This window comes from Octodon degus, unplaced genomic scaffold (genome assembly GCF_000260255.1).
Source record: "Octodon degus isolate 3935 unplaced genomic scaffold, OctDeg1.0 scaffold00057, whole genome shotgun sequence".
NCBI lineage: Eukaryota > Metazoa > Chordata > Mammalia > Rodentia > Octodontidae > Octodon > Octodon degus.
The window spans coordinates 8,901,857-8,917,441 of NW_004524633.1; the positions used below are offsets into that span (position 1 = coordinate 8,901,857).

General features: G+C 43.8%; 1 pseudogene; it reads left to right on the forward strand.

Annotated features, from left to right (window-relative positions):
• LOC101569354 overlaps positions 1-15,032 on the forward strand; it is a 16,895-nt pseudogene extending 1,863 nt beyond the window's left edge.
• The last annotated feature ends 553 nt before the right edge of the window (positions 15,033-15,585 follow it).

Genomic DNA, 15,585 nt, shown 5'->3' on the forward strand with positions numbered 1-15,585 from the left:
CCTCCATCCCTGTGGTGACTTGGGCATGTGACTAATGGCAGCTGACAGCTGGCATTTGTTGGGGCTAGAGCGTGGCCCAGGCGCATACTGTTTCTTGCATTAACGTATTTAATCATCATCATGAGGTTGGTGCTATTCATGAGGCAGCCAAGGTTTAGGGAATGAGGAATAAAATTGCCCCGGGCCACCCCTCCTCCCGCCAAAAAAAACAAGATGCAAATTTCTTCATCAGCGTAAAGATCTGCTGCTGTCTACTTATTAATTGAAAGCAAATGCAGAAAACTTGCTTCCTTTTAAGTCCTTTTACTCCCTTAAATTATAAAATAAATTGTTTTAAACATATCCTCTGGGTATACTGAGATCCACAATAGTGAATACTATCTCTTTTTATTCTATTTTAATTCAGAATCTCCAAGAGAGAGCTTTTGGTAATTACCCATTTGTGTTTTGGATTTTCTAAAAGTCCATCTTCAATCATTAACTTTCTCTTTCAGTAACTTCCTTTAGCCATTGTTTTAGAGTGGGTCTGCTTGTGACAAATTCTACTTTCCGCGCTTCTGAAAAATGTCTTACCTTCTTCAGTCCTGGAAGGATATTGTAATGGTTGGTACTCTGCATGGACTTGAGAAGTTTAGAGGTTTAACTGAGTGATTCAGCGAGGGACCAGCTCCTCATGTGAACATCTCACCCTGCACAAGAGGAGGGCAGCGAGATGGTACGAACGCTACGCCCACTCAAGGGCAGGGAGCAGGCATACAAGACCGGGCAGGAAACAGGGACACCACGGGAGGTGGGCAGGAAGGAAGTGGTGGCAGAGTGGCAGTGACAGGGCCAGGACACTACGGCCTTGGAAGCCAGTGTTAGGACTTTGGTTCTTACACTGAGTGACACAGAAAGCTACTGGAGTATGCTTTAGTGTAACTAGTGTGATTTACAGTAAACTGAAGAGCACAAGGAATAACTTTGCTTACATTAAATAGTGGTTTCTGTTTTTCTCCTGCTGCTTTGATTCTTTCTCTCCCTCCCCCACGACTTTCTTGATTCATTTGATGGTAAATCAAGGACAACAATAACTTCTTTTTATTAAATAGTTCAGTGAATACTTTCTAACAAGAGGATTATTTTACATAACCACAGTACAATTAACCAAATCAGGAAAATTGAAATTGATAAAAACTGTTATTAAATCAACAGATCCTATCAATTTCTGTTAATCTCACCAAAACTCTTTATTGTAGCTGTCTTCTCTGAGCTGGCCCTGAAATAATAATATTTTGTTTCTGTGAAAAGCCTAGGTTTTCTGGAATGGAAAAGAGAAAAAAAAAAATCAAGAGCTAAGTATTAGGTATACTTACTGCTAGTGCTGTGGGATAACATTAAACAATGTCAGCAGACAGATCTTTCCTCTCTCTCTCTCTCTCTCTCTCTCTCTCTCTCTCTCTCTAGATATAGATATAGATATAGATACAGATATAGATGTAGCTAGATAGACACACACCCCCATTTGCATTTATTTTTTAATTTCAGGCTGTCTTAGTCATTTTCCTGGTCACTGGGGAGAACGCCCGACACTGCACTTCAGAGGAGGAGAGGTTTGCTTTGGCTTTTGGCATTAGTCCGTCACTGGCTGGCTCCAAGTGGGCAGGGCCTGGGCAGAGGAGAGTGGCTCCAATCAGAGCAGTCAGGAAGCAGAGGGAAAGGAGGAGCCAGAGAGAGAGAGCCACCCAGTGACATGCCTCTGCCAGCCTGATCCCACTCCTGGAAGCTGCAGGGCCGTCTTATAAAGGCACCTTTCATAGACCTGGCCCATGACGCATGCGGACTCCTGGGACTGCCTGCCTGCCTGCCTGCCTGCCTGCCTGCCTTCCTCTCTCTATCCCTCCCCCTCTCTCTCTATCCCTCTCCCTTTCCCTCCTTTCTTTCTTTCCTTTATCCATTCATCTGTTTTTTGTTTGTTTGTTTGTTTTGTACTTGGGATCTTGTGCTTGCCAGGCAGGCCCTTATGCCCCTGAGCTATCTCCCTGGCCCTCAACCTATTTTTTATTTTTTTTAAATGGAAAAGAAAGCAGAACAAAATTGCATAACAAAATCATAAAATAACCATAGTTAATACATGTATATTATTATCTTTACAGTAGCTACTCAGAGTATAAGATATAGGCATAAAAATTCTATAGTCAATATTAGAACAAACCTTCCTTTGCAATGAACTAAAAGAGATTACTAGTGTGCATTATTTATTATTTTCCTTTTTTCTTCTTTCCTTGTCCCTTTTCTCTAACCTAGTTCCTTTTTCCTCTTGAAGAATTTCTTCCCATTTCACAACATCTTTATACTTTAGACATCGTTTGCTCTTTCAGTTTCTCACACTGAGAGACGATACGATGTTTACGCATGTGAATCTGATTTATTTTACTAATGAGTTGGTTTCCACTTCATCCATTTACCTATCAAAGCCTCAAGTGTATCCTTCTTTATGGCTGAACTGTACTCTATTGTATAAAAACACCACATTTTTATCCATTCCTTGGTTGATGGGCATTTGGGTTGTCCCAAGACTCGGCTATTACAAACGGTGCTGTTAGAAGCACGGACGCACATGTGTTGCTGTGGTGTGGTGTTTTAATTCTTCTGAGAAGATACCTAAAGGAGGAATAGCGGGGTCCAACAGGACCCTCTCATCGTAGCATTTTGATCTCCTCAGTGGCTGCGCCAGTCCCCGCTTCCACCAAGAGTAGAGAAAGGGACCTTTTTCCTCACAGTTTTTGTTATTGGTTGATTTCCTGGTAACAGTCAGTCTTTCTGGAGTGAGACAGAAACCACAGTGTAAGCTGAAGACAATCTTCTTTCTTTGCTTATTTGTAACTTCCCCTTCAACAACTACCCCCATTACTTTTAACCTATTCACTCCTGCTTAGGTTAGTTTTAGAGTTACTGTCCTGCATCATTGCTCAAAGCAAATCTATTATCTAGAATTTCATATTCATCTAAAGCTTTAAGAAAAATTTGCATAAAACAAGGGCTGGCAAGATAGCTCAGCAGACTAAGCGCCTGCTTAGGCAAACACAGGGACAGAGGTTTGATCCCTGGCACCACATGCTGCACCAGCCCTGTCCCCAGGTGCACTAAGTGAGCCACCAAGACTTGGTGTGGTGATGTATGCCTATAATCCCAGCACTGGGGAGGCTGAAAACAGGAGGATCACTACGAGTCTGAGCTGAGTAGTGAGACCCTGTACCAAATACATTTAAAAAATTGCAAAAAACAAAATGTATAACTCTTAAGTATCCAATTAAATAATTTTTGGTGAATGCATCCTGTGTTAAATGAAGTAAGCCACAGAGAGGCAACACATGATGGCCCTCCCACGACCTAAATAGCTGATCTCCTCAAAGGTGGAAATGGATTAGTGGCAAACAAAGCTGAGTGTGGAGACGGAAGGATTGGGAGGGTGCGAGCCATGTGCCCTAAGTTGTGGTCAGAGAGAAGACATGAGTTCCGCTGCTAGGGCTGGCATAAACAACAATAACAGAAAGAGAGACAAACAGACAGACAGAAAATGTAGCAGCAGCAGAATATATTTATTGAGGAAAAGAAAGCTTCTGTCCAAGAGAGGGACATAAGGGGACCCAAGGAGGTTGCTCTGCACTGTATATTTGAAAAAAATCTAGAAAAAAGTTTTCACCACAAATAAATGATTAATGGTTAAGAAGGTAGATAAGCTTATTCCGATTTGAGCATTACACACTGCACGCATCGTGTACCAAAACATCACGCTACCCCACCGATTAAAAATACGAGGGCTGGCCAAATCGCTCAGGGGATTAAAGAGCCTGCAAGCAGGCGCAGGGGCAGGGGGTTCGATCCCCAGGCCTGTCATGCCAGCCCCACCCCCGGGGCGCGCTGAGACAGCAGTTGAGACTGGGCGTGGTGGCGCGCGCCTGTAATCCCAGCTCTTCGGAGGCTAAAAACAGGCGAATCACTACGAGTCCGATCTAGTAGTGAGACCCTGAACACCCTGTAGACTTTTCCCTAAGATACAAAAATAAATAAATAAATAAACATGTGAAAAGTAAACTATGAACAAGCCGCCTCCACCTGTGTAACCCGCAGTCCCGTGACTCCTGATGGGGCTGCGCCAGCGAGGACGAGCCATTAGGGTGCTTTAGAGCGTGCGGGGGACGGTGGCGGTCATGGGCGCTCCGAGAACCAACAACCCAAAGGGCGGGAAGGACAGCAGCCAAGCGACCCTGGGTGAAGGAAAGCGAAAGGGATAAGGTCGTGACCTGGAGACCTGCGTGTGGTCCAAGGATGATGCCGAGAACGTTCTTGTCGAGACTCTTGTGTCTCCGCAGCCTAGTGGCTGATGTGACGGCCGCATATGAACATACGCTGTGGATTTATGTGATTTGGAGTAATTCTAAAGATGTCTTTTCCTTGAGCATGGCTTTCTTGAGACTACCTAGGTTGATAGGGATTCTCACTCATACTGACCTTAATATGAATGTTTGGGGAAAAAGAGAGAGAACACTAAACTTATCTTTTTTAAATGCTATCATTTAGACAGTAACTCAGGACTTTGAGAAAGATGTTTTTCTACCTTAAACCCAACGATGAAGACATCACCTTTTTCTAATGGGAGAGTGCTATTGGTGAACTTTAATTGCAACTTTGTAGAGTCCTTCTCTAAGTTTGTATTCTCAAGCAATTCTAGTACCAGATTCCTTCCAAGAGTAAGACAGGAAATATAGCTGGGGTTTTTCTCTGCCTTGCTTAAAATTTGACAATATTTTTTTTTCTTTTCAAAAAGATATATGGGAAAAGCTTTCCACAAAGGCAATAGATTCAATTCTAATATTTACATGTCAACTATTTATCTTCAGAATTCAGCTCATTGAAAAAAATACCTGTTTCTCTGAACTTTAATATAACATAATTAGGTTATACACACTTTCAGCTTTTGTTTTGCTTAATTAATTTGTACTTCCTGAATGAAAACCCTTACAAATAATTCATGACGGAACCTAATTTGTGGAAGACTCCATCACTGACAGAATATAAATCCCATCCAGCTCAGAGGAATAATCTCAGCTGATATATTTTGTTTATTGTCTTATTAAACAAAATTCTCTTTTGACTATGCTGTGTTTAAAGATGGCCACCAAGTGCAGGGGACTGTGCTAGCAAGGTCAGTGGGTGTCCTGTCCTCAGGGGTGCTGGAAGTCAAGTGACCCTGGAAAGTTCACACTGCCGTCAGTAATCACCAACATAGGGGTGGCAGAGGCGAGCAGCTCCTGGGCTCAAGCATTTGTCATCTTTAGGAAAAACTTGTCGCTTTGTTTGGATGAGTGAGTTTTTTACTCTTTTTATTGTCCCTTTATATCATCTCTGTTGAACTTCAGAACAGACATGAAATTAATGCATTGCTTTTAAACTTTGGCCCCTAACTGCACCAATATTTCTAGTAAATTGAAAGGGTTTGCAGTCATTTTTGGTAATACCAGCTTTCTCACACTGTGTTGTAGTCAGAAAGCCTGCTCACCTTGGGTGTACTTCAAGCCTTGAAATTTGGGAAATGGGACTCAGTAAAAGGAGAGAAAGTTCTCTGAAAAACAGGAGTATAGCGGAGCTAGGGAAATAAGGTTTCCTGGTGATGCTGCTGGACAAATTCAGCCCACCTCCTTGAACTATGAGTCCCTTATTTCCACAGGTAATTAGGGAGCAACAGGACTTGCTCTGAACAGATCAGAATGGGAATTAGAACCACACTACAGTCAGATAGGAGAGACAGAAAACATCTTTATCACTGTGCCCTGAAGACAGGGCCTGCATCCTGTCCCCAAAAGCATCTCCTTTGGCTCACAGCTCTATATGTAGGAAAAATAAGTAAGGAAATTACCTTCCATTACTGCAAATGTTACTCAGTTAATGAAATCAATGTTCGCTCAAGTGCTGCTGAGTTTTTTAAGCATTGGTTCATTTGCTTTTCACTTCTGACTAGAATGACACAGGTTGAAATCTTAATGAACTATAACATGACAAAGCCAGCGAGGTCCTCAGGGCGTACGTTTTTCTCCACTGTGTGCTCGCTTTTCCTATGGGATGGTGGAGTCAGCACTGTGGAGCTGAGGGCAGGGAGGTGGCTGCTGGTACCCCTGCGCTCTTCTCTGGCCTTTCCAGACAGGTCCTCTGTGTGTGGCATCCCACTCCCATGTGGAGGTCTGTCCCTCCACTCCTTCCATAGACTGCTACTTGGTCACACAAGATGAACTAACTCTGGGCTTTGTAAGATGCATCGCGATGTAAAGCACATCCTTTGTAAGCTTTTGTGGAACAGCCTTGAAGTTGGTCGCTTTGGGTGATAAACATGCCCTGCGCTTCTAGAGAGATTTTAATGTTCCAGGAACTTTAGGTCTTGTGGATTGGGAACCACTGGGTGGTGAAGCCTCTGCTGGGAAACGGAGACCCATCTGTGAATCAGGATGATATAAGGTAACCAGAGCAGACTGAAAGGAAAACCACAAAGTGTGTGGCCTTGAGGTGCCAGTGGATGTAATTCAGCCTGACGGGTTTCCATTTATCTTGTGTTTTACAGAAGAGGGCAGGTTGGAGTAGACCAGGCTCTTAGGAGCAGGAGGTTGTGCCACTAGGAAAGGACAACAAGGGCCAGTGAGACAGCGCAGCAGAGTAAGTGCCTGCTTTGGCAAGCTCAGGGACCAGGGTTCGATCTCTGGTGGTGTGGTAGCTAACAAATCCGGGTGTAGTGGTGCACTCTTGTAATCCCAGTGCTGGGAAGGCTGAAAACAGGACGATCACTACGAGTCTGAGCTGCATAGTGAGACCCCGTACCAAATGCAGAAATGGAAATAAAATGGCACGAGGTATGGCAAGAATTTCAATGAGGTTCCAAAAATTTATGCAAAATCCAAAGATATGTATTTAAAGGAGTTTTTGGCTTGGGAAAATTGTAGCATTGTCACAAAGCTGCTGCTCATTTTGCAGCAAGAGTCCTGCAGAATGTCTCTACTTTCAGGAGATCAGCACTAGTGACATCGCCCTTAGCTTTCACGTTTCAATCATTGGCATGCGCTGGGCTTATCGCACATGACCAAATGCTCTGCCCTGGGGCTGTACTTTGCCTTAATATCACTGAAGAAATGTCTAGACTTTGCTGGACTATTTTCACATCAGTGATGGATAGAATTCAATTAAAAGCGGTTACCTCACAGCCTGAGGAGACGCTAGCAGACACAGTGCGGAGCTTCACAGTTCCGTGGGAAGAGAACTTCCCTGATGGTTGGTGTCTGCTGTTTGTTCCACGTTTCTCTTTCAGAAAATTGTCATTCACAACAATTACTTTTTTTATACAAAAAACAAACCTCGTTCTGGTTCCTTTAATGTTCCTGATGCTTCTGTGGAAATCTTAGATTTAGCACAAGTTTGGCAAACTGGGGACACTGTGTCACAACAGCTTCCACACCTGTCTCCTTTCAGCCCCCAGCCCTGCACAGATGGGCTGTTGAAGCGTGGGGTGATATTTATCCACCTAGTATTTCCAGGGTCTGGCTGCTAGTAGATGTTTAATCTGATGAAAGATGAGAGATGGATGAGTGAAAAGAAGTGAATTAAACTGCAATCAGCACAGCAAAGATCTGAAGATCAGGACACTGGCTGCAGGGAGTTGACAAGAAATCAAGTTTAGTTGTCTAAAGAAGGGATGACTCGAAAAGTATGGGTTGGAGGTAGCCCAAATTAACATCATTTTTCACTTCTTATTATGAAATAAAACACACAAAACAGATGGAGATTACAAAACATTACTGAGGAGATGTTTGGAGTCATGACCTGCCATCACAACATTTGCAGAGCTCTGTCCTCATGTTAGACTGACTTAGAAGGATGCTGTCGGCCCCTCCTGGGTGGCATCCTCTTTATTGCTTGGCAGAGAGCAAATGGGATATGACTTGCCTACTGCACAGGTATTAGTGCTATTCCTAAGTGTGCTAGGATTTAGAGATATGAGGCTAAGTATGTCCCGTGCTCATGCTCTTTGAATTGAAGCGAAACATCATAGCAAAACAACAACATGGTGAATTGTGGGCATAAAGAGAGGACATGGCAGGCCTCAGAGCATGGATTCCAAAGACCTGAGGAGAGTTTCCCATGAGATACCCACAGTATTATCTGCCAAAAGAGTAAGAATTATGTCCAAACCGAGGACAGAAGCGCTGTTTGGGGGGGCTGTGTTTCAACCCCCCAAACAGTGCTTGAAATATCTTAAATATTTGGGGGGTTGAATCTGAATGAAGGGAGAGAAGGAGAGAAAAATAGGAAAGAAGAGCATGAAGTGAGGCAGGAAATCTTAGCAAGAACAGACCAGGAGGGACCTTAGCAAGCAGTTTTCTGTGCTATCTCTTGGGCTCTCCTCAAGGAACAGTGGAGACCTGAATGGTGCCCAGTGGGACAGTGCCAGAATAGGCCGACCAGTGAGCACCATGAGCTGAGGAAATGGCAGGAGAACTGTTTTGGAGGTTTGAGCTTGAACAGCAGCAAAGGGGTTGAGAAATGTAGAGAGATCAGAGAGAAGCAGAGAACGCAAAGCCAGCAAATCTGGACCAGGTTAGGTGTGGAGGGAGGCAGTCGAAGCCACAGTTCTCTGGTTCTGGTGGAGATTATGGACCATTCTTTAATTAAGGAAACATGGGAGAGATCTTTTAGGGGGACGACAGTGAATTCACATCTAGATGGCTAAGATTCGGGTGGCGAGGGCATCATTGTCATAGCTACAGTCATTTGGGATGTAGAGAAATGAAATGCAAGATTATGATCTGAGAGAGAAGCCAGAAATTGAAGAATGTGTGCAAATACAGACAGAGGTATTGAAAGTACAGAAATTAAAGTCAAAGAAATTGTTAAATACATCCCTTGAAAGTTCACTGAGATATTGAAAACAAAGTAGTTTTATAAGCCAGAGCCTTTGGAGAGTGGTTATTACAAAATTCATTTCACTTGGGCAAGTGTAAAACAAATTTGAAATGCAAAAATACATTCGCTACGCCACAACATGAGCTACAGCTGCGTGTATTTCTCATGGATGTAAGTCTTATTAGAGGATTAATTTCATCTCAGAACAGCTGGAATAAATACTCTCAGATGCTCCTGGGAACATATTGGCCCAATATGTGATCTGAAACAGCTGAATATAAGGAGCAGTTCAGAACATTAGCAGCGCTGAAATAGGCAAAGGTGACATTCCCTACAAATTAGTATGCACTGCTGAGGTCCCTCAGGGTGACCTGGAGCTACGTGACATGCTATGGAAGCCAGAGTCACTGAGTTACAGGGCTCTGTTGCTGGAACAAAAGTCAGACCGTGCCAAAGCCAAACCCTTTCAAGAAACATAGACTTTGGAAAGAAACCTTTCAGGCTAAGGACGATATTTTCAAGTAGGGGTCAAGATCCATTAGTGAATTCTGAAATCTTCTTGGTTTGATACAACTTGCTTGTTTATTTTAAATGCTGAAATAGAATAAGATAAGAAGTCTCAAAGCACATCACACACAAACAGCAGATGAATTCTGTTTATGAAATAGCCAGCATGGGTGGGAGAAGAGAAGAAAGGTGTTCTCAATGCTGCCGCAACCTGAGACAGGTAAAAAGGTGGGGAAAAAATAAGAAATGTGTGGAGAACGTCATGTAGTTCATGATAGCAATTGCTGAGTATATTAGCAATTTGTGGAAGATAAACCTGAGTGACATGGGGGGCCATGATATGTTGGGTCATGGAAAACAACAAGAAAGATGTAAGTGTGCAGAGCCCTTGGGTGGGGGAGCCATGTGGGGGGAGGCTGGGGAGCAGCAGGGGAGTCAGGCAGTGGGTGAGCAATAATCCAGACTCCAGAGACCCAGAATCTGCCTGTGCCGGCTGCACACGACGTTCCCTCATCTAGACTGGTGTCCCCCACGCCCCCCGTGATGGCACCCTAGCCATTTGCTTCTTGCTTTTCATACATCTGTCAAATTTGTTCTCCAAGAGAAAAGGTCTCCAACCCATCTGCTGAATGGATGGCACTGTGGTCCAACTACTAATGTGCAATTATTTAATATCTGTGTCCTAGAACAAGGAGCTTATCTCATTGATAGCAGCATCTTCAGCACTAGGAATGCCCTGTACCCTGTTAATAAATAGTAATGTTTTGGTGAATAAATAAAAGAATAGTAGTGACAATTACCACAGAGAGAAAAATGGGTGAAAGGGACATTAGAAAGAAAAAAAACAAGAGGATTTATGGATTTGTTGGATATTAGAATAAAGAAAAGGAAAGAGCCAGAGATTTAGACATTTCTTCTCTAAAGAAAAATTTGTTTCATGTGCTCTCTGGCTCTACATCAGGCACTGTGCAGGGCTTTTGGAGAATGGGGAGAAATGAGGCATAGTAGCGAAACATCAGCACTGACCATTGGAAATTCTTAGATCCTACGAGCCAGGTACTGTTTAAGCACTTTATATCCATGGAGCTGATAATTTTAATTAACTATTAATCACTTGATAATTTCATGAGGCAAATGTAGCATTGTAATTCCTATGTTATAAATGAGGAAACTAAAGCCCATTAATTTTTGGCTAAATTCACACTGGTAGGCAGCCAGGCCAGGAAATTGTTCTTTCTTCTTTACTGCATGACATTGCTTCTCTGGCTGAGTCAGGGAAGCAGACTGTTACAGAACTGGCATAATAGGCGCACAAAGTGCTCCAGAGGTAGCCCAATAGAAAGTGGTTGTCCATAGGAAAGACCAGCTTAGAAAGCTATGAGTAGGGGAAGTGGCATGAGAGCATGATACTGAGGTTGGAGGGACACACTGAGTCACCATGTAGAAAAAGGAGTGGGGACAGCACCTCCAGGCCTGGAAGTAGGAAACAGCATGATGTTGAGGAGGAGGCGGCAGCCAGGTCATTGTAATGTCTGTAGATCTCCCTGAGGCAGAGGACACAGATGAGGCCCCCAGAGAAACCTGTTGACCACCCACGCAATTCTGAAGGCTGCAGAGACATAGACACATTATATGTAAGAAAGGGGGTGGGAGACCATCTAAAATAAGACTTCATAAAATTCTTACAGTAGTGGATAGCAAGGTAGGACAGAAACAGACAGATGAGGGCACCGTATCAGCACCCAAGAGAGTCTGAGGGACCAAATAAAGGCAATAATAGTGGGCACAGACAGAAAATGACTTTAGAGTGCCACACACCTGAGAGAGGCACTGGATTCTGGAGATAAAAAAGGAGTAAGTTAGGATTGTTTTCAGTACCAGGCTACTAAAAGGCCAATGCAACAAGCAATTAAAGGAGTGGAGGATTTCACACTTCAAGATGGCGGGTGCTTTTTGGAGCATATCTCATGAGGAACAGGCTGATTTTCTCGGTAAGAAATCATATAGTTGGTAATGAAGTGTCTCCACTCAGTGAAATAGTTGGACCTCATGAATGTCAGTGGGAGGCAAATGTAAGCCAAGACACTGAGAAAGCAAAGTTAAGCTTTTGGTGTGGGGCTGAGCCTGGAACCCTGAGGTCTGGGTCATCTCAGTGGGTGAGGGGTTAGGAGAAAAGAGAAGAGTCAGAGGCAGGTAGCAGTCCATGACCAGACAGCAGGAAGCCACTTAGCACATGCTGCATCACAGAAACAAGAAGGTACACCTTCTCCTGCTGGTCAGCTGGAGTGTTCCTACTTATTTGATCTTCAAAATCTAGCTCATTTTTTCTCTGAGAAGACTTCTGACTGGCCTGGCCATCCACCATCTTTTTCCTTTTGCTGTCAGTGGCTACTTGTGTATATCTTGCATTTTGTAGACAGTGGCTCTTGACATCTCTGTCTGGACATCTGCCTTGCTGCTTGTCTCGAGCCCGTGACCCACTGCTGAAAGGAAGGCGTGGCCCATAGAAGAGGCTTAATAAATGTGTGCAGAACTAAATAGTATAGAAACATACCAGGAGTCATTCAGACTCCCTCAGGAAAAGCCACTGAATACCAGCTTATGTTACCACTGTTAGGGCTTCTAGAGCCAGGAAACCTTCTCTTTCCTTAGCCAGGGATCAATGCGCCATCAAGAGCCTCAAGCCCCAAAGTTAATCATCTTTTTTCTATATGAACTCTCTCTCTCGTTACATGGTTTTCAGTCTCACATGAAGTCGGCTGGACTGGGAGTTTCTTGGCAGACAGGTGTCTTGGAGATTCGTGCACATGGAGGAGCTTGGGGCAGGAAGTGGATGGCTGCACTTCCTGCACACATGAGCCACTGCCGGGGGGGTGTGGGCAGACTTGAGCCTGGATTTCTCCCATGGAAGCTCAGGATTGAGAGCAGTTTGTGATGGAGCTATAGCACAAATCTGCACTCCTATGTTTCCCCCGATGCAATCAGATAGAAAGCAAATGTCCTTATTTCAGGCTCAGCCTCTCTTCTCTGAGTGCCATATTGGATACCTAACTTTTGTCTATCTCAGTATTCTCTGACTTAAAACCTATTCTCATTTCATTAAAAATGCCTCTCAGAAATAGCTCTGTGGAAAGCATACTGAAGCATACTGAACCAGGCTCTTAACAATGGTCCCAACTGGGTTCTTCACCTACTGTGGAACACCAGCACCCATTCACAGGCACTTTGACATTCCTCCAAGTTCCGACTGTGTTTCTGAACACTTCCTCTACATTTCTTGTAATTGTGCATTCCCTCATTGTTTTCCCTCTGAGATGGTGTACTCCTTCAACACAGAATCCTGTGTCCTCTTACTTCGATGGTTAGCAACATTGACACAATGTGTGACACAACCACATATTTGGGAAATGTTCAGTAAGTGAATGATTAAGTGTTTTATCCCTAGTCTAAATATGGGCCTCCAAAATATTTATCCATGGGATTCAGTGGTTTATCTCCCCTGGAGTGAGACACACAGTGAGGGGCAGGAGGAATTTAGAGTTCCAACACAGTTTCCTTCAGGAAGCCAGTCACAGGTGACAGGATCACAGCGGCCAAGGCTGTATGTATTCTGGACTGCAACTCAACTATTGTCCCCAAAGAAGAGGGTGATTCAAGGCAGACTCTGCCTAAGGAAGAATTAGAAAACCATCAAAGAACAAGGAATCAAGCCAAAATGGAAGGCCTTGTCCTGCAGAACGGAATCAGGAGTAGAATCTCTCCATCATCAGAAGAGAGGATGAACTTCAAAAAGTAAGAAATGTTGAGTCACAGTTGCTCTGTAGCCCTTCAGCAAAGCACAAATGCCAATAATAACTCCCCAGGGGTTGAGGTGAGGTAGAGAAGGCTAACATGAGAACACCCTTTGTCTGTACTAACCTTTTCAATGCACATGCTGGCTGGAGTGCATAGTACACTAGAAGCCTTTTAAGTGCAGAGACGTCCACCTGCTTGGTCCTTGCCTGGACCTGCATTTTTTCATCTTAGAGCTGCATGACCTGAAATGAGCTTTGCTGTTCAGTTCCTATGTGAGGTCATTCATTTGCAAGATACTTTCTTTTAGCTTATCTATATGTTCCCCCCTCCCATGTTCCTGCTGATATGTATGTCTGTCATAGTAAGATACTTTTATCAGGGCCAGCAGCCTGCTTGGAAAAAGTCTGTTGGAGTTAGTTACTCAGTGAGTTATAGGTGTCTTCAACCTCAGATGTGGTTGTGTTGGGGAAAGGGAGGGGAGAAAGGAGGAAAAGAAATGCTGCTGTTGACTCTTCAGCAGAAAAGCCTCTGCTGCAGTAGGCGCTTTGGTGTGAGTCTTTGTCATTCTTCCCCACAAGCAGGAGGCAACTTAAACATGGTGATCTCAGTGGTCCTGGTCCCCGATGTCACAAGGGATGGCTGGTGCGTTTCCTGCTTTCTCTTCTTATTGTTTTTCCTGTGAAGGATGGTTATATAGTCTCAGAGAGAGTTTGGTTTTCTTTTCTTATGAAGACAGTGTACATTCCTAATAGTGTATCTGCCTTTTCAAAGGTTGCCTGAAAACTTTACATTCAAGTTTTTTTGTGTCTTCAACTACCTTCATTTTTCTTTTCTTTTTTAAATGTATGTGGTACATGGTCTCACTATCCAGCCCAGATTCATAGTCATCCTGCTGTTTCGGCCTCCCTAGCACTGGGATTATAGGTGAGCTCCACCATGCCTGGTCTCAGGGGCCAGCTCAGTGTGCCTGGGGGTGGGGCCTGTGAGGCATGTGGAGTTGGGGATTGAACTTCAGTCCCTGGGCTTGCCTAAGCAGGAGCTTAGTCTGCTGAGCTATCTTGCTGGCCCTTAGATTAATTTTTCAAACTGACTAACAATAATGATTATTACTGAACACTTACAACAGCTCAGATACTACACGAAGTACTTAGCAGCCATTGGATCCTCACTGCTTATAATAATTAATAAGTTAAATTCAACTCTTATCTCCATTTTACAGAGAACTGAGAGTTGGATAAATTGAGGTGCACAAAAATTATTCAGATTCAGTTCCCCACAAACACAGGTATACGTGTAAATAATAATGAAAGGAAACCATTTCATTTATATATTTTATAATACTGCGTCAACAAAAATTTCTCTTCGCCTGTCTTGGCATAGTTGTAGAGACATTAAGTGCAGTGACTGTTGGTTGTAGGTAGCACCGCATCATCGAAGATAGTCATTGGAAAGGTCTAGCTGCAAGGTGATAAGATGTAGAAAGAAAATAAAAGGAAGGAAATGGGCTATAAATTGCAAAACCACAGATCCTCCTTCTTTTGGAGTTCCCGGATGGAGTGGCACAATGGGCACAGGTCTGCTGAGGGAGTACAACGAGCTTTGATGATTGTGCCTCTCCTTAGTAAGCCTCATTTATAGAACCCACTGCTGGGAGCACTTGTATTTCTCCTAGCCTGTTTTATTTTTATCTATGGGCACACTCTGAGTCATTTAATAGCCTGCATTTCCTTTTTCTGCAGGTCATTTGGAACAACTTTGATCAGATAGGCATCTTTGATGTTTCTCAGACATACTTTCTAAACTGAATTTTATAACATGGAGAGCTAAAAAGCATATTGCACACCATGGTAGAGACCAGGAGCTAGGAGAAGAGGTGCTTAGGAAAGGTGGATTGGGACCGACCATGTCTTTCTAATTTTAACACCTCCCTTTCACTTTGAGATCTCAGGTTTTTACGCTTTGTTAGAGAGAGCCATTCTTTCTCATAAGAGTACTGGCTTAGACCTGCTGCTGCAAATACGAACAAGCACAGCAATAAACGTAGCGCGTCCTGCTTCCCCTTGTGTCTCTTCCTTGGAAGCCAGGAAGAAGGAAGTTGCAGGCTGGCTGCAGGAGGCAGGGCCAGGCCAGCACAGGGGACATCTGCTTGGCCGCACCTCCTGGCAGCTCCTGAGCAGACCTGCATTTGGCCGCTGTTCCAGCAGGAGAGAATTGAATTTGTTTTCACTTAAGACCTAGGAGGTTGCCAGGCTGCCTGAAGGCACTGGATCAATCTCAGCTCGCCCATATGCTGCCCGCTGTTATCTCACTTTCTCTCTCCACCTCCTTCGCTGCTCAGGCTGGTTCTGCAGGCCTTTG